This window comes from Tupaia chinensis, unplaced genomic scaffold, assembly GCF_000334495.1.
Source record: "Tupaia chinensis unplaced genomic scaffold, TupChi_1.0 Scaffold000388_1, whole genome shotgun sequence".
Lineage (NCBI taxonomy): Eukaryota > Metazoa > Chordata > Mammalia > Scandentia > Tupaiidae > Tupaia > Tupaia belangeri.
The window spans coordinates 2,438,377-2,457,838 of NW_006159890.1; the positions used below are offsets into that span (position 1 = coordinate 2,438,377).

Below are 19,462 nucleotides of genomic sequence, written 5' to 3' on the forward strand. Positions count from 1 at the left end.
GAACAGTATTATATAAAAAATTATTATGATAAATTTAAAATATCAAAAGTAGAGATAATGGGAACCAGCAATTAGTGTAATGGCTATGTCGCTGGACTCCCACGTAGTCGACCGCGGTTTGTGTCCCGGACCCGGTGGCTTAAAACTCATGCCGGGTGCGTGTGCGTGCGTGCCCAAGATCCCGAGAGGAGAATGGAGGAGAAGGGATTACGGCGTGACCATTCCCCCTGGGGGGTGATTTCTCGCTTTCTGTCTCTCTGTCTCTCTCTGTCTGTCTGGCAAGCGCACGCACCCTATAGCGAAAATCTCTCCAAAAAAAAAAAAAAGTAGAGATAATAATGGAAGGAACCCCTATGGACCTATCAGTCATGATTCAACAATTATTAGGAATTATTAATATCCACACACAGTATTTAGGATGAATAATTTTTCAGACATTAAAAAAAAATCTTGGCATAATTTTTTTTAATGTTTGCCAGAAGGTGCATGTGCTTGCCAGAGAGAAACAGAGAGCAAGAGAGAGAGAGAGACAGGGAGAAAGCACCCCCCACTGGGGTTCAGTCACACTGCAGTCTCGTCTGTTTCTCCATTCTGTCAGAATTTTGTGCATGCACATATGTGCACCTGATAGATTTTTCAAGCCACGGAACCTGGGTTTCGAACTTCACAGTTGGCCATGTGGGATCCAACTCCTTTAACCTCTAGATCCTGGGGTCAACCTGGTTTTGGGTTAATTCTTTCTCCCTTGATTTATACCTATATTTTATTCTTTTTCTCACTTTTCTTTCTTCCTTCTTCCCTTCCTTCTTTCCTTTTCTTCCTTCTCTCTTTCTTTCCTTCTTTCGAGAGAGACACAGAAAAAGGGAGACAAATATCCTCTACAGTGTCACACCATGATCCTCTCCCAAGCCTTCCCACTCAGCCAAAATCATGGACATGTTCCTGCATGCTCAAGGTGTACAGCGTCAACCCAGGAACCCCAACTTCCGTCTACCGTAAAGCACTACAGAAGAATGTGCTACCATTGCGCCACGTCAGCTAGCCTCCCCACGTACTGTTTCAAACCTCTTCCCTGTGTCTGTATAATGTTCACTGATGGTGTTCTGCCTTTGGACAGAAGCATTAAGAGGAAACAAATTATCTCAATATAGAACCAGCTTTCACTGGAAAAAAATGATAAATGATAAGCTTTTAAAATTGTTTCAGATTGTGAAACCAGTGCTATTTAGAAAACAAGTTGAAGTTGACACCTCTTTCATCAGATAAATAACAATAATAATATTAGCCATTATTATTGACTGATAACTGTGAACCAGGCTCAGCATCATCTTATCATAATTTTCATAGCAACCCTATTAATTAAGAAACACCATAATTATTATTATATAGATGAAGATATTGAGGTTTGGAAATGGTAAATAAATTGTCCAAGACAAGTGGGAGGACTAGAATATAAATCCAGGGCTGTCTCTAGAGGCCATTCCTAACCACTCTGACGTATCTCAAAACATTTTACAATCATTAGCCTAATAATCCAGGAAAAAGAAAGCTATGAAACATTACCTTATTTTTTTTAATTTTGAAAATGTAATTATCATTTTAATTATTACTGTAATGATATCATTGTAAAAACTATATTTTTAAAGCTAGGCCAGCTGCTGTGCTTGTAAGTTCCAAATGTTTGTAATGAAAACAAACAAAAAAAAAACAAAACCAGTTTTTTTTCATACATGTCACAGCATGGGAGGAGGGGATAAACTAGTATGCACAGAGTTATCTTCCATACAGTCATTCAGGAACCCGGGTGCTTTGAGAATCTTCCATTATCAACACCTGATCTCCTGAAAGGAAATACATTCTCTGCCCTATTATAGTAATTTTCAAAAACAAATGCGAGTAAGTCAAATCTCCTGGTAAAGGTATTAATGACAGACTTCATGGAAAATACTACCCTAGTGATGTTTACCATCAGGATTATTTTTTTTTTACATGTAACTATGGAATGTTCTTGGTCTGTCTGCATGTGAATCTATGCATTTAGACTATATCTTACTAGAAAATATCAAATGAACCACATAATAATTATAAAGTAGAGCTGACTTATGATCAAAAATCTCTCTTTTTGTATAGCCAGTGATAATATACATATCTTAGAAACCTCACATTTAGGACTGGCCCCATAATCCATGTTAAGGGATGAGTTTAAGTCCTGTTGGAAAAACATATCAGGCTTATGTGTGTTCATATCCAAAATCTCAACAGGATGTAAAAAATGGAGAAGAAAGTATTGCTATACGTTCAGCATTATTTGCATATTGTACTGGGTAGTACAGAATAAGTGAAAATTAACACTAATATATCCAATTGTCTATAATATGTTTATTATCCAAACTAAACTCTATATTTGAGAGAAAAGGAAATTCTCTTAATAATTACATCAACACAACAGTTGAAAAATGGGACAGCCTCAGGCAAACTAGACAAAATAGTCACTCAAATAGACCACCTTATTTTAAGCTTTTGGGTCATAGAATTTTAGAGGACAAAAGCTGTCAGAGAGCTTATTAATTTAATCTTATTAGGTAGACTAAGATATCCAAGGCCCAATGAAAACAAATGGTATACTTTGCATATTAGTGATCCTTACTTGACTTGATAGCATTTTTAAAATAAGGAATGCCTGATAGAACATTTCTCCTATCATTCACTACCCTTGCATACCTAAAATTGTTATCCTTTAAAACAAAATTAATTTGCTTTTTAATTTATTCAGAATTAAATGTTTTCCATGATATTGTCTTTGTAGTATTTTTTCTTACATCTAGAATATCTCTTTTTTTCAAAAAAGAATTATTTTATTTAACTTTGTTTATCTGTTCATTTTAATTTGACCAGAGAGAAGAGAGAGAGACGCAGAGAGAGAGAGAGAGACGGAAAGTGAGAAAGCAAACCACCAGGTCCAGGACTCGAATAGTGGTCAGCCATGTGGGAGTCTAGGGCCTTTAAGGACCGTGCCACCTGCCAGCCCCTAGAATATCTTTTTCATGTTCTAATGAATCTATAATATAAAATTCTACAGTTGTTATAGAACAAATAATATATCCTTATTTGAGAATGGAATGAGCAAAAATATTGCCAAGTCACAGAATCTCAAAATCTTCCATAAATATGACCCTGGTAAACATAAACATTATTTTCACTTCAAATTATAAACTAACTAAGTACCTACTGTACACCAGACATGAGCTTCTAATTGTTAAACATGAAAAAGTCTCTCTGATAATTTAATTATTCCCTAATTTATATATAGTTAACCATTCCCTTTTGTTCACAATACTCTAAGAGATGAGTTAGTGGTAAGTGAGTTTAAGAATCTGTACTCCAGAACCAGATAACCTGGATTTAGATTATATTACTAATAACTCTCTAGCTTGGGAAACAAGGACAGTATATCTAAGTACTCTATTTCTCAGTGTTATCTTCTGTCAAATGGGATTTGTTGTAGAAATAACTGCGTAACTTTGTAAGAATAAATAATTTAATATAAAACACTCAAAAGAGTGTTTGTGTTATATACTCAGCACACAATAAATGTAATCTTTCAACAGTGCATTATTTTCTTTAAAAAAAAATCTTATTTTCCCTGTCAGTTTTGGATTATTTCTTTATTTCAGGTATAAACTTGTAAGCAATAAACTAGTTAAAATAACACAACATTAGTGTATTTATGCTTTTTTCATTCATTGTTAGGATCAAATTCCAAAGTAGAATGACCCATTTAACCTATGATAATGACATTCTACTTTTTGAGCATTTTATGGAATTAATTAAAAAACAGATTTAATAAAAGATGTTTTTATTTTTATTCAATAAAAGATTTTTTTATGATGAAAGTGCATCTATTTCATCATTGTGTTTTTTGGAACTCTTAAAAAAAAATGCTACCAAAATATTTAAGTTGTGATTTAAAATGTTTATTATCAAGAATGAAAGAGTTTATTTTCTGCTTGATTTCCCAGCTTATAATATACATACGAGACAAGAAAGGAAGTAAGCTCTAGGACAAATGTTGCTTCAGTAAGTTGGGCTTTTTTAATGAAAATGAGAAATATTTCTTTTCTCTAAACCATCCAAGATCAATAATGATCATATTCTTAATTAAGGAAGTAAGACAAAGCAATTTTTTTTCAAAAATTTGCTTAAAAAATTAATAAATAATATATGGGCAGGAATTTGCTAATAAGAACAAATTTAAATATATAAATATATATATGCATGTATGTGTATATATATGTGTGTGTGTGTATAGTTTTTAAAATGAACACATCAAATACTTTAGAGTTGATTTTTTTCCCATGATGTTACCATAAATAATACTCCATCATCAGCCTTGCCTACTCTCATATACCTGAAATAGAGAACATTAATAGAAAAAAAATGAGAAAATCATGCCGGTGGGGTTTCATACCTATGAAGCTTTAGATTAGTTCTCAGCTGATGTTTCACAGTCTTTATTTGCTTGTTTTCATTATTCAGTGAGTTCATTTTGTAGTCCTACCAGTGGCCTTTTCAAAATTTCACCAGTCTCAGTTTCAACATACTGCTTTTATACTCGCTCCTTCCAACCACATGACCTTGAGCCCTCCAATATAGGGAACGTTGAACTCTACTCTTTTTCATGGTTTGTTCTTTACAACTGGCAGTTCGGTTTGCCAGTTTTCTACTAAGTGTCTGTCTGCAAGTTGCTTTGACAAGCAGTCTCATTATCTTGCCATCATGAGGATTAAATGAGATAATCTATGTAAAGTACTTAGCATAATGTCAGACACAGGATATTTACTGTTATTTATCTTTTTCCCTATTAAGTAGTGTGCAAAAGCTCTGCCATGGATTATTTGTTTAAATACTTCTTTTTTTTTTTTTCAGCAAAATTGCCTGCCTTTGAAAAATAACAGTTTTTCCAACTGTGAAAATTGCCATATATCTTCTAATATTCAAAAATCACTGACTATAGCAGCAGTTAGGAGCAAAAGAGCAGAAGTCAGACTCTGGCTCGAAACCTGCATTTTCCACTTATAGTCTCTAAGACAATTGTCCAGATACTTAAACTCGTGTCTGCTTCCTAATTTGTAAATTACAGAATCTATCTCCAGCATAGTAAAGAGGAAGAAGTGTGTTAATGTCTGTAAAGTGCTTAAAAGTACCTGACACATGATAAGAAATAAAAAAAACTATATTAACTATTATATGTTTTCACAGTATTTAACATTGTTTGCTTTATCAAATGTTGATTGAAACACGATTTAAGTACCTATCACTGTTTGGTTTTAGAGTACAATGGCAATTAAACAAATGTTCCTTATTGTCTAGAGAAAATCAATTATTAATTTAATAAATAAAAAGACACAAATAAAAGTACAGATTCTGTTAAGATTTATGAAGGACTGGCAGTGATCTGAGGGAATGTGCTCAAATCTGGACAGTCAGGCAAGTCTGGGACACTAAAGATATACAGGGGCTTGGTAAAATTTTATTTTTTTATAGTGATAATGATTCATCTTCTGAATTAAATAAAAGACAAAATATTATCTAAGCTCTTTATCTGAAATTTCACTGAGATTCTCTCTTCACATGGATTCCCTTATTAAGGGAAATGGGACATTTTTGGTCTAGGGAGATTTTTACTTTGGGTTTTATTTCTATCACAAGTGAATTGTGACTCTCAAAGGCATTCACACTGTAAAGTGATATTACTAGTTGGGATACCAAGGTCCCATTTTTTGCTCCTGTAATAACTTCCTAATTATAGATTCCTTTACCTTTCATTTCAGCCTTTATATTAATGATATAACTAATCTGCAATCTTTCTCAAATAACTTCTATGCTAAAAGCAATTAGGTAGCTATCTTCTTAACTCCTTAGAGAGAAAATAGTTTAGATATGCAGGAAACACTGTCATTAAGGGCCTAGGTAACTGCATAGTCCTCTAACAGTTAATGACAGAAAGAATTAGGGTCGAGTAGAGGCATATGATTCAAAGTAAAAACATTTTTACCTGAAATTCCAAAGTGCATTTAGTAATTGGTGAACTTACCAAGTGGTTATGAAAGCAAATAATTTCTTTCTGCTATTCATAATCTTAATAATTATATATATTGCTGTTTATATAAATGCCAAATATATAACTATATGCATAATTGAAATGAAATTTTTCTTATTTTTCAAAATGCCTTGTCATAATTAGTTAGTGGTCTTAAATAAAACTAGTCCACTTGAAGACCACTGCTAAGAATTTAAAATGACTCAGGTATGTTCTAATGTTTTAATATTTTCTTGATTAGCTTTGAATCTAAAAATACAAAATTTGTATTATTTAAAAATAATTATAAATATGTATTATGTATACATATTCATTTATAAATATTTTGATTGTCCAGGAAAAAGCAGATGTTATTCTGACTGGACAGTGTATGTTTACTTTTTTTTTTTTAAAGAGGTTTTCGCTATAGGGCGCATGCGCTCGCCAGACAGACAGAAAAAGACAGACAGACAGAAAGCGAGAAATAACCCTCTAGGGGGATGGCCATGCTGCAATCCCTTCTCCTCCATTCTCCTCTCTGGATCTTGGGCACGCGTGCACATGTACCCGGCGTGAGTTTTAAGCTACCAGGTCCTGGACGTGAACTGTGGTTGACTACGTGGGAGTCCAGCGACATAGCCATTATGCTAACAGCTGGTCCCGACAGTCTATGTTTACTAATGAAGTTCAAATAGACTTATCAGGCATTGTTATATTATACCCAAATTCAATATACTTAGATATATTGCAAAGTTAGATATGAACAGCTTTATTTATTTTATTTATTTAGACATTCCAGCATCTCCCGTTATACGTGGTCCTTATGAAAAGAGAGAATTGTCTCTTATTTTTAATGATTATTTTGAATTAATTCTTTGTAAAAAGCCTTGCATTTAAAGTTGTCAAACATAGATTATTTTTAATTAGAACACACATAAAAGTGCAAGATGTTATAACTGCTACCTTATGCTTCACTCAAAGTGAAGCAGAAATGCATGATGTCTTATATGAATTAAATAGATAATCTTCATTTTACAAATGATTTGCATATAGAATAAGCATTATTACAGGGAGTTCTCAGTGTAATCAAGATCAGTTTCTTGTTTCTTATTTAAGTCATGAACTAAATCTTTTTCTTCTTCAGTAAGTCTATAGCACAGATTCTGCTGGCTGGCGTATTCTATTATTTTAAATCTAATTTTTCCTTTATGACATATATGAGGGGGTTTCTGATTTGTTGAAAATCTCATTACAGTATGCTAGTTTTGTTTTTTTAAATAACCCTAAACTCTTTCTGTTGAGCGGGAAGAGTGTAGATATGGAGGAATAAAAATGCCCATTTAAATAAACTAGTGTGTTCAAAAGAGAATCGTCTCAGAATTTTTTTCTCATTTACTTATCCATGAGATTTATCATTTTCTTATAAAGTCATGTTGATAATATTTTACAAATTTGTACATTTTCTTTAAAACCATATTAATTTCTGTTAGCATGAATTCTTATATTCATAGTCCTCCTTTGTATCAAAGAAAAATTAACAACATTATTGCTATTTTTACTTACTTTTGGTCTCTTTTTGATGGTCATTCTATTTTATCAAGATTTCACTCATGACTTTCCTACAAGGTTTGTTTCTTTTACCATTTGTGAGTATAGCTCACGATGTTTACTTGCATCTGTGTTTCAAATGACTTTCTTTGTTTCTGCAATGGCAATGAGGAGAAAGAAGAGATAGACCAAAGCTTTACTTGTTTGTTGTACAACATAGACCATCTGTTATTTTTATGTTCTTTGCCTTCCACTGTGATCTTATTACTTCTTTTTAAAAAATATTTATTTAATTTAATTTATTATTATTTTATTTGACTAGATAGAGACAGAGAGAAAAAGGGAAAGTGAGATGGCAAGCCATCAGGTCCGGGACTTACACTGTAGTTGGCCATGTGGGAGTCCAGTGACTTAACCACCGTTGCTACCTGACAGTCCCTTGATTGTATTATTTCTAAGATAAGTTATTTTGAACATAGTTCATGTTCAGATATAAGTAAGATTCATCTTTCAACATTTAGTTAATAGTTAAAAATTCCATAGTTTTATAAAATTATTGAATGTCATTTTATTTAGGGTGGATGAGCTTTCCTAATAACTGAAAAGAGAAATTATTTTTGTTTTTTATCAGTTTTCATTTTCCATAGTCTGCTGTTATTTGCACTTTATTTTCTCTTAAAATCATAAAAATATTGCTCTGAAATAGACCATGAAGTGTTGTAGGGCAGCTTACTTATACAACCCAGGAAACATGGGCCAAGCACGGTGAATATTTTGCTTCTTCAGTGGGTCTCAATATTTCTCTTTTCTTCTAAGAGCTACTGGTCAAGACAAACATTAAATGTCATGAATGTAGAATTCTGAAGTAGAAAGGAGTAGGAGGGAAAGTAGAAGTGAGTTTTCACAAGTATTTGAAATATTTTTTATGTGTTATTTTGGGACTACTTTTACATCATGATCTATTGAATCTGTAAGAGCTCAATTTGGTTAAAGGTCATTGAAAACTAAGATGACCAGCTTCCTAAATTACCTGTTGATAGCCCCAGTAATATGACAGTCTCAACATTCTCTAGACTTAATTTTTTTAAAGAATTATTTATTTCATTTCATTTATTCATTCATTCATTTTAATTTGACCAGAGAGAGACACAGAGAGAAAGAGATGAAGGGAAAGTGAGAAAGCAAGTCACCAGGTCTAGGACTCAAACCATGGTCGACCATGTGGGAGTGTCCAGCACCTTAACCACCATGCCACCTGCTGGTCCCTAGACTTAATTTTTAATAGTGACATTTTTGGCTCTCAAATGTGTTCTAGTTTGCATGAAAAAATATCTGGCAAGCCTATGACAAAACTCCTGGTAAGCTTGTAAAAGTCAATACTGCTTACTCAACTCTTAGACCAAGTAAGAAAGAAAAGAGTTCTACTGAATATCCCAGAAAAGTATAGCTTTCTTACATATTGTTTTGAACAGTTTCTTACTAGAAAAAATAAACTGCCAAATAAACACCATTTTCACTTCTTTCCTCCCTTCCTTTTTTCTCCTTCCTTTTTCACTTTTCAAAGAGCAGCTCACCAATAGGTGTGGATTATTTACATTATGCATGGTCCATTGCTTCAGTGAGTGTACAGTAGTGAAATAGGCAGAAACTATCAATACAACTTAAAAGAGGAAAAAAGACGAATTTGTAGGGTTGTTTTGAGATGGCATTTGAACAGCTGTTTTATATGCTCTGGTTAAAAGAAGAAAAGATCATATTTTTAGAAATAATATGATGGGGCCATCAGTGATGTGGTTATTAAATGCACTGGACTCCCACATGGCTACTGACTGCACGGTTCAAGTCTCAGATCTGGCAGCTTGCTTTCTCACTTTCTCTCTGTCTCTCTCTAGCCAAATAAAATAAATAATAATAATAATAATAATAATAATAATAATAATATCAATAAATAAAGTTAAAAAAGAACATGGAACACCAGTGTCCTTTTTCTCAGTGTTTGAAAATATGTCAAGAAAACCAAGTGAGACACTATAAGATGAATTTCTATTCCCACATTTCCTTTGAACTTTTGATCATTCTTCTGCTCTTCTGATGAAAGACTCAAGAACCATTTGGGCAAGGGAGGACCATTTTTGGAGATTAGATTTGAGAAAATCTAAATAAGAATCGTCAATTTCAATATTTGGAGAAAAAAATGTGGGGTAAACCCTCTTGTAGAGCATGGGCTACTTTGATTGTAAGTTACTCTACTTTTCTCTTGGGTTGCAACTCAATTTGAAGAGTTGATATAATGTCATAAATGTGAATGGACAAATCTATTCCCACTATCATTTTTCTTTTGTAGTGTGCTTTCCTTAGTAGATTGAGTTTTCCATAATCTTCATTGCTGGGACCATAGTCATCTCTATTATTCTTACCACAATGTGAGATTACTATCTTCAGTTGTTAAGGGTATGGCTTCCTTTTATGCTGGGTTCCCACTCTTAAATATCCTAAAGATTTTTCAGAGGGGTGGAGACAAGCGAGAAAGAGGTATAAATCAGAAACACATTTCAAATTTATTTTGAATTGCTTCCCTGTCCAATTCTTTCATCCCCCTCCCAACTACAGAGAACCTGTAGCACTTCTCAACTAGGAAAACATTGAAATTCTAGCAAGCATTTTAAGAATTCTATTGATCATCTCAGGAACTCAGCTTTTGGAAATCAAAAGAATTTTGCTTTTCTGTTCATTTTTTCTCTTCAGTTAAAAGCACCTTTTGAAGACATAAATGTCTCTTTTCACCCCCCAAGTAACCCAATAGAGAATGATCAAACATTTAAAGGAAATGTGGGAATAGAAATTCATCCTATAGTGCTTCACTTGACTTCCTTGAACATAAGTAATTGCTGACCTCTTCATATTTTGATTAAAGGCCCCAAGTATTTGCACTTGACAAGGTCTGTAGTTTATGATGCAGGCATCTTCTTCGTATGGTGTGGCATTTAAAAATATTTACTCTGTAGTCAGAATGGTGTGTTTGAATTTTAGCTTTGGTATTTACTGATCACAGGACCTTGGGCACATTATCTATCTTCTCTATATATCTATATATCTGCTTCGTTATCTGAAAATGGAAGTAATAGAAAAACCTTTCTCATAGCAACTCTTATGGTGATAAAATGATATTATCCATATAGCATAGTTCCTGGTATACATTATGCATTCAGTAACTTACCTAGAATTATAAATGCTTAATGACAGTTTAATTTCCATGATGTCTGAAACTGCCAGTATTTGACTAGAATTAATTAATCAGAAAAATGAAACAATTCCGAAGATCCTAAATGAATTATTGTGCTTTTCCCCACCTCCTTTCTTTACCAAAATCATCAATGCCTCCCCCCAAAACACACACACATACACACACACACACACACACACACACACACACACAATGAGACCCTGACATCCTATAGAAAATGGCGAATATGGAAGATGTAATGCTGAGTGAAGCAAGCCAGACTATGAAAGACAGGCATTGTATGTCCCTGCTTAATATATACCAAATGTCTATGCTCTCTAGCAGTAATTGAAAGACAAAGATATAATAGCAGGGAGTGCAACTAGAAATACAAGAGTCAGTGTGGGGGGTTAGTAGGGGATGAGTAACAGTAAAAGGGAGGGGAGCAGGGAAAAAATACATTTAATAGACACAAAAATGAAAAGTTATCTACCATTGATAATGTATATGGTAATATCTTTGACTTGACTAATATGCACTGTATTCATACTTGGAAAAACCATATTGTACACTATAAAGATGTACAGTGATTGGGGCCAGCAGTTGGTGTGGTGATTGTGGTGCCGGACTTCCACATGACTGACTGTGATTCAAGTCCTAGACTTGGTTGCTTGAAACTCATGCTGGTTGTGTGTGCATGCATGCTCAAAAATCCCAAGAGGAGAATGGAGGAGAAGGGATTGCGGCATGGCCATCCTCCCTGGGGGGTAATTTTTCACTTTCTCTCTGTCTCTCTCTGTGTCTCTGGTGAGTGCACAGGCCCTATAGTAAAAATCTATTTAAAAAACGATGTACAGTGATTAAATGTAAATTGTAAAGTAATAATAAAAAAGATGCTAAGTGCAAGGTTTTATTTTCTTAAGTGATTGTATCCTTTTTACTCTTACCCTAGTCATACTCTCTCTTTGGGGAATTGGGAAGGTGACAATGAATAAATCAGTTGCTAGAATGCAGTTTAATTGAGAATTTAAGCTTATATTCACTAAAACCATGAACTTAGTCTTCAAATTTTACATATAATGATATCGTTAAATTCACGTTATTAAATTCTGTTGCCTTAGTGTCTTTCTTCTTACAAACTGACCTCTTGCTCTTTTTTTTCCTTTACCTCTGTCTTAGTGGTGACATTGTTTTTTCTGTTTTTGTTTGTTTGTTTTTTAAATTTTGTTACCTGTGACCTTTCTTTTATATTAGGATGGCCTCTTGCTTTGTCTATTGTCTTCTTAGCAATTTGCAATACTTTCTTGTGCCAAGGACAAAATAGTTTTCTTTTCAGTACTTTTTTTTTTCCTTTGGCAGCCCATTCTTGTGGCAGTTCCACTTAATATCCAGTTTCACATATGGAAATGTCGAGGTACAGAGAAGTTAACATGAACATCTCACCTTCCATCACTGCTCCCTAGTTTTTCAGTCTAGTGCCCATTCGATTGTTACCTTCTAATCACATTACACTTGTTTATTCTTGTAGCCCTTTTGTCTATTGATAGAGAACTTTGATTTGTGGTTCATAATTTTCTTCTTCACCATAATTTATGCCATCACTATGATATCATACCTTTCCTTAACCCTTTTGACAACAATGCCTATCAACTCCATTCTGCTTTAGCAAACTCAATTCTGTATTTGCTGCCTTTATAGCCTTTGCTTTCTTTGTCCTGCCTGGAACTCATGGTCTTTCCCACCTCGTAACTCCATTTTTCTTTTATCATCATCCCTAAAACATTTCTTTTACTGAGAAACCTTTAGAAGTGAGTGCTACTATAAATTTATGGTCTTTTATACATATTTTTCCTTTTTTTAGAAGTTTTATTGCCATAGGGTGCATGTGCTCACCAGAGAGAAAGATATAGAGACAGCGAGCGGGAAAGTGAGAAATCATCTCCCAGGGATTGTAGCCATGCCACGCTCCTTTCTCCTCCATTCCCCTCCTAGGATCTTGGGCACACATTCACATGTGCCTGGTGTGATTTTTTTCAGCCCCTGGGTCTGGGACTTGAACCACAGTCTGCCATGTGGGAGTCTAGTTAGTCACCTCACCACCTGCTTGCCCCCTCCCTTTTCTTTTTCCTTGATTTTTTTTTTTTTTTTTTTCTTTGGGCACATGCACTCACCAAAGAAAAAGACAGAGATAGTGAGAAGGAAAGTGATAAATCACCCCTCCATGGGGGATAGCTACATAGCAATCCCTCCACTTTCCTCCTGGGATCTTGGGCATAAACACACATGCAGCTGGTATGAGTTTCAGGCCTCAGGTCTGGGACTCAAACTCAGTCACCCACGTGAGAGTCTAATGACTTACTGCTACCCCATGGACTGCCCCAACCCCCGTGTGATTTTCAAACCACAGGGTCAGAACTTGAACTTTGGTTGGCCTTGTGTGAGTCTAGCAATGTAACTGCTATGCCATCTGCTGGCCCCCAACTTTTATATATTCTTAAATATCTGTTTGTCTAATCTGGCAAAGAAGAAATCCCAAACTTTTAATTATCAACTAATCAGCTGATAATTAACACTAATAGCCTATCTTCACTCCACTAGAAAACTACTACTCCAAAGAATCTCTGGAAGCCTGATCAACATGACAGTGGTATGCAACTGAAGGATCAGTTGTTAGGAAGCAAGATTTGTATATCAAGTGTGTGTGTGTGTGTGTGTACGTGCATGTGTGTACATGCATGTGTGTATTTTGGGAGAGAATAAAGTCAGCTATTGACAGAACAATTAATCTGGGTTTGGTTGCTACCACTATAGAGTCTGTGCAGCATCACTTGGGGGCATTGGAATTAGAAAATAAAGAACACTTCTATTATCCAAAGCATAGAAATGTCTAGGATAACAGTGTGCCCTTTACATCATCTTTGGCTGACAATCTCTCAACTATTTCCTTGAACTGAGATCCCAGACAGCTTTCCTAATTATATTAATTTACTTTTTTTTTTTACTTAATGAAATTTATTTTTTACTTTACTTTTAAAAATTTAGTTCTGTAAATTTAAGTGTACAACATGATATTATGTGTTACTTATAGAGCGCAAAATGGTTACTATAGTAAAGCAATTTAATATATCCATCATCTCACATGGTTGCTCATTTTTTGTTTTTGACAAGAGCAGCTAAAATCTACTCATTGAGCATGAATCCCATATATAGTACAATTTTATTACCCATAGTTCTCATGCTGTACATTAGATTTCTAGGTTTGTTTATCCTTCATATCTGCTACTTCTGCTCTTTGTGTCCTCTGACATGTATCCATGTATCTCCTCACTTCCTTCCTCATCCTCATCCTGGTAACCACTCCAGGTTGTTCTCTCTCTCTCTGTGTATATTAGATTTTTTTTTAGATTAGACATATAAGTGAGATCATGCAACACTTTCATAACTGTCTTATTTTATCAGGATAATGATATCAAATGGTAAGATCTCATTCATTTTTAGCAACAACTCAATAGAGGAAAAAGAAGTAACCCAATTAGAAAATGGGCAAAAGATCTGGATGGACATTTCTCTAAAGAAGACATAAGAGTGTGCTCAAAATTATTAATCAGCGGGGAAATGCATATCAAAACTGCTATGAGATACCATTCGGAATTGTAAGGAGAGCTATCATCAAAAACTCGAAACATAAGAAATGCTGGCAAGGATGAGGAGAAAGGGGAACATTTGTACATTTTGGTGGGCAGTATGTTGTAGAATGTGCTTCTACGTGCCCCTTTACACCTATCACGCAGGCACTGTGAGGTTTACATAAGGAAACCTTTGGTGGGAACATTGGTCATTAGGGAAGACAGTGTGGAGGTTTCTAAAGAAATTAAAAATAAAACTGTAAAATATAATAAAATATAACACCACAAACTCTGTTCTAGACATATACCCAAAGGAGATGGAATTACCACCTCTTAAAGATATCTGTATTACCATGTTCATTACAGCATTATTCATAATACCAAGATCTGGAAGCCACCTGCATGTCCACCAGTGGATGAGTGGATAAATAAACTCTGGTACATAGTTAGTATTTAACTCACATTAAAAGCCCATTTTCTTTTTAAGAGAGATTTTTGCTGTAGGGCACATGTGCTTGCCAGAGAGACAGAAAGCAAGACCTTACCTCTTAGCAGGATGACCATGCTGCAATCCTTTCTTCTCCATTCTCCTCTTGGGATTTTTGGCACACATGCACACACACCTAGAGTGAATTTTAAGCTACCAGGTCTGGGACTTGAACTGTGGTCAACTATGTGGGAGTCCAGTGACATAATCATTATGCTGTCTACTGGTTCCTAAAGGCACATTTTCTAAGACAAGAACCAAAGAACTAGTTTTATCCTAGATATTCAGATGGAAATAGCAAACATGTAATCAGCAGAACACGTAACACTAAACGTTTCTTGCCTCAATGGCATGTACCCTCATTCACCTCAGCTCTTGCAACTGCTTCTCAGACTTTCCGGTTCTCCCTGTGCCCCCTTTAGAACCATTCTCTACACTGCCCCTAGACCCTCTCTGTGTAAAATAATACTAATAATGACATGTCTCTGACATTCCTTATCTAGAATGGTTCTCAAATTTAAACTTGCATAGTCATCCGGGGAGCTTGGAAATGTTTTCTGGACTGTATTCTACATATTGAGATTGTGTGTTTGTCCCACTAATCTGCATTTTAATTAAGCACTTTGTATTTTTCTATTGCTGCTGCTCCGAAAATCACATTTTGAGGAACACTGATCTACTGATAATGTCCAAATGAATTTACATACTTTTTTTTTTCTTTTTTGGAGAGGATTTTGCTATAGGGCGTGTGTGCTCACCAGAAAGGCAGAAAGAGACAGAGACAGAAGGCGAGAAATCTCTCCCCAGGGAGGATACACCCTAATCCCTTCTAATTCATTCTCCTCTCTGGATCTTGGGCACGCATGCACATGCTCCTGGCATGAGTTTAAGTCACCAGGTCCGGGACATGAACTGCGGTCAACTACATGAGAGTCCAGTGACATAGCCATTACGCCAACTGCTGGTCCCAAATTTACATACTTCTAAACCTAAACAAAAGACTTGTCAAGGTTCACTTCTTAGTGTCATTTTCACCACTGGCCCTTGGGTTTCCTGTGTTTAGCAGTATATGTTACTTAGCTTCCCATGTCTTTCTCTCTTCTGTGCCCTTCAGTATCCAATATAGTCCATTCTGCTGAGAATATATTCTGCTCATCTCTGAGTGTCTAAAAAGCTTTCACCAAGTCACCTAGCCAGGTGAGGTACTTTTCTGCCAGCCTAAGTTCCTTTTCAGAGTTCTCAGAAACTAGTTTTCATATTGCCTTATATTCATCTCTGTCTTTCTCACTACCCCCTTTATCCCGCTTCGACCATGGTCTCCTTAATCCCATGCACCTGCTACTCTGCCTGGAGAGAGGAGGCATGAAATTTATTATTGCTAAATCAATGGATCTATCTTAAGATTGCTTATGTCTCAAAATCCTCAACTATAAAATAAAAATTGTTAGAGGGCCTTTTTCTCCAAACAAGGTTTTATTGATCCAGATTTCTCTCTCTTCTCTTCACATACAAAGTGGTTCAGTATATTCCAAGTTTATATTGATACTTTTAAAACAAAGCTCTATAGTAGATAAAAACTACTAATTATATTGGGTTGGTGGAAAAGTCATGAGTCATTTTTGTATAGAAAATCACATCATGACTTTTCTGACAACCTAATAGTTTCTTTTTCTGTAAACATATTTTTCCCAATACTAACATTAAACTAAAATGATAACCAATGTGGCCAGATGGCCATTGATCATGAGACCTTCCCATTCTGTAATAATAAAATTTCCATCAACTCCAAAGAGTTCCACATGTATCTTTGTTTCATCCTAGCATAAACTATAAATTGGTTTCAGTTCATTGTAGGATTTAGATAATTTATGTTCTTTTGTCTTTTTCGGGGTAGAGCTGGTCAGAAATAGCTCACTGTCAAGCAAAATCTTAAACACAGAGTTCTTCATGTAAATGGATTTAGTCAGCCTCAATCTAATTAGAGGTTTTTCTTGTTCCTTGACCCTTTGTCAATGTCTTTGCCTATAGCTTCCAGAAATTAAATTAGAAATTTTAGCATAATATCTCTATTACTTTCTAGTCTTTATTCTTGTTTGTCCCATACACAGGCTCAAATACATAGAGACATACACACAGAGGTGAACAGTGTATTCTGCAGATGAGAGAATGCACACATAAGTCATATATAAATATGAAGGTTACTTTTTGTAATTACCATGACATCCTCTATTGTAAATCTTTTATATGACAAACCTGTTATTAAATGTGGAATAAATTGTCAGCTATGCCTACTAATACATTATATTTTATAATTTACAAGCCACCTTTAAGATGGAACAGATAATCACCAGTTTAAAAGGGAAATTTCACATGTTCATTTTTTTCTTTCTGCATCTTCTTAACTTTATTTACACATGAAATATTTATAATTTTGTGGTTTTTTTCCCCATTTGTTCTAAGGTAATTTGTAATCACTTTTCCTCATTCAAGGAAAGCCAAGCCAAGCAAAACATAGGGAAACTCAGTGTTTGAGTGAAAGGTGCAAGAAGGAGCAAGAAGAAGCATATTCTATGGCGTAATGCTCAGGGCTTACAAAAGCGTGGTGTTGGAATGGTAATTGGATTTCTGAGCATTGCTTTTGAGAACAGACTGCTTAAATCATTGAAAAGGAAATCATTGCAGAAAAGCAGGGAAGAATTGCACAGGCTGTTTGAGTACTTACAAAATAAGAATAACACAAGGAACAATGAAGACCTGGTTTAGTGCTGTAGAGATTTAACATCTTTAAAAACCTGATATTGTAGCTGTAGTTTTTGATCTTTATTCCTTTGTTGAATAAAGTCCCAGTGCATTTTGGACCAATACTTTAAATGAAGGCTGACATAAATGAGACCTTTAAAACACTTGTAGAGGAAAAAAACAAGACTTTTTATTTTTATTTATTTATGTTTTTACCAAAGTCTACATTATACTTTTGCATAAAAAAGTAGATAAAGACAAGTATACACCTCTATTTTTGGTTTGTTTCACATCTTTGCTGCTGAGGCAGTTGAACTGCTATTCTTGCAATGTTAGAAGATTTCTAAATTCCCAGACTTTCAAGTAAATAGAGTGGCTGACACACAGTAAGCATACAAAAATTATTTTGGTGTTCTTGGAGATGCACGGGGTTCAGAATGGGAGGAGGGGCTCTGAATATTAGTCTCAAAATCTGTCCCAAAATTTCCCATTAGAAAGTTTAAATATTTCACTTGCTAGTCTAAGAGAGATTTAAGGTGTGTTCCTAGCCACCTTTTCAGTACTACGTGTCTACTATCCTTGTGAACACGGGCAAAACTTTTACCTTCGGATAACTTACATGTATTTTTCCCCTCCCTACCATGAAAACTTTCAGCAGTTTGCTTGAAAAGAAACAGAAGGAAAGAACAAAAGATAGAATATAATTGTTTAATAGAGTTCACTAAACAAATTGTTCCATTTTTCCTGGATACGTACAACACAGACATTTTATTGTCCTTGTTAAATTTGCTACAGAAGGAACATTTGTTGAGTGCTAGAATTTACTAGTTATCTTAATTATATATTTAATACATTTCTCATAATAACCTTTCCTTAATTTTACAGTGAGAAAATAGACAACCTAGATAGTAATAAAAATCCCTCAGGGTCGCCATAGGTAGGATTTCAATACAGTTCTGCTGGAGTTAAAATCATTTTTTTCTCCTTTCTCATAAAGTCATTTATTTTAAGCATTAGTTATTTTTGAAGACAATTTAAAAGTGTATAATTGTCTTTTGGGAATAGTCATTGCTTTCTGGAGTTTTATTTCGATACTCTGTTGTTAAGTTCAAATGCAAATGTACCCTTCTCTTTGTTCACTAAAAGGAAAGAAAGTCACTTAGAAAGTGGTAATGCTCAAGGACTAGAAAAACCTTATTCCCCACCTGAGCCCTTGCATTATAGAAACAATGCGAACTATGGTGAGACAGTCAGTGAGTGTCATTGGTTTCCTCTTGTGTAAAATTTGCAATTATTTTATGAAAGTATTTTTACAAAGGAAATTTTAGAAATTAGAAGTTTCCTGTTTTACCTATGAACTGTCATTTCAGGTCAGGGTTTATGGGCATCAGTAACTAGCATTAGAGTGTTCCTCATTTAAAGCAAACCTTCATATACAGTTATTTCTTCTCAGAGGGCATGTCTGGGCTGTTTTCTTTATCAAAAAATATTTCAAAATATAAAAATTATGTGGCTGTAGAAAAGCCCATGTTATTTATAAAACTGCACAGCACAGAACACAAATGTACTTTTTATAAAATTGTGAATAATAGTTTTGAATTTGTAATTATTATATTATTATTATTATTATTGTTTTGTTTTGTTTTACCATAGAGTGTGTGCACTTCAAGCTGGGGAGAGACAGAGAGAGATGCTGAGATGGAAAGTGAGAAATCATTCCCCAGGGAGGATGGCCATGCTGCAACCCCTTCTCCTCCATC

At 34.7% G+C, this 19,462-nt stretch overlaps 1 protein-coding gene across 6 annotated transcripts in view; it reads left to right on the plus strand.

Annotated features, from left to right (window-relative positions):
- RALYL (RALY RNA binding protein like) overlaps positions 1–19,462 on the plus strand; it is an 824,312-nt gene that overhangs the window by 243,087 nt on the left and 561,763 nt on the right. The gene's annotated exons all lie outside the window — the stretch shown is intronic.